Source organism: Otolemur garnettii, unplaced genomic scaffold (genome assembly GCF_000181295.1).
Source record: "Otolemur garnettii isolate 467f Iridium unplaced genomic scaffold, OtoGar3 scaffold00046, whole genome shotgun sequence".
Lineage (NCBI taxonomy): Eukaryota > Metazoa > Chordata > Mammalia > Primates > Galagidae > Otolemur > Otolemur garnettii.
In genome coordinates this window covers 12059704-12060795 of record NW_003852441.1, presented here as the reverse complement: position 1 = coordinate 12060795, position 1092 = coordinate 12059704, and positions in this window count along the sequence as shown.

Below are 1092 nucleotides of genomic sequence, written 5' to 3'. Positions count from 1 at the left end.
TTTTTTTTTTTTTTGAGACAGAGCCTCAAGCTATTCTCCTGGGTAGAGTGCTGTAGCATCACAGCTCATAGCAACCTCCAACTCCTGGGCTCAAGTGAGTTTCCTGCCTCAGCCTCCCAAGTAGCTGGGACCACAGGCGCCCACCGCAACGCCTGGCTATTTTTTGGTTGCAGCTGTCATTGTTGTTTGGTGGGCCCGGGCTGGATTCAAACCCACCACCTTAGGTGTATGTGGCTGGAGGCTTAGCCACTTGAGCCACAGGCGCCGAGCTTTAAAACTTTCTAATTATCAGTTTGGCAAGTAAATGGTTAACTGTAATCCTATTTTGTAAGAAGTGAATTTTTGGGAGTAAGGGAAATTAGAAAGAAAGAAAAATGGCATTGTATATGGAAAGAACATTGTGTAATAAATTTATCCTAAAACAGAGTAGTTAAAAAAGGTGGGGTGAAAGACAAGACAAAAGTTAAAGATTTAAAATGTTTGTAGATTATTTGTGCAAGTTAAGTGAAACTCATAAAAGATTTTGTGAGGAAATTTACATGTGATCCAGTTAACTATGTATTTCCTTTAGAATCATTTATTTTGTATCTTGAACAAATATTTTAAGCCTTTAATATTTGAGAAACCTCCCCAAATCAAAACTAACTTTAGGGCTTGGTGCCCATAGCACAGTGGTTGTGGTGTTGGCCACATGAACCGAGATGGGCAGGTTCTGAGCCTGAGAAAAACAAATTAGACTTATATGATTTGTTAAAAGTATATGGGAAACATTGTCAAATATAAAATGGTAATTAATTTTATATGAATTAGGTTATATATATATTCTAATATTATAAAGCATTAATCTGTCCTAATGTATAAAGCATTGGTCTGTCCTAATGTGTAAGACATTAGTCTATCCTAACATATGCTGTCACTAATAATTTTAATTCATCTAAAAAGAAAAATGTTGTTTTATGTAACTGACTGAGTTCAAAGTTCAACCAAAAAAAGAAAATATTAAGAAAGACTGACGAATTCTCTCAAATTCAAATTCCTGATGTTTTTAGAAAAGCAGATTTTTTGAACTTTCTTTTTTTTTTTTTTTTTTTT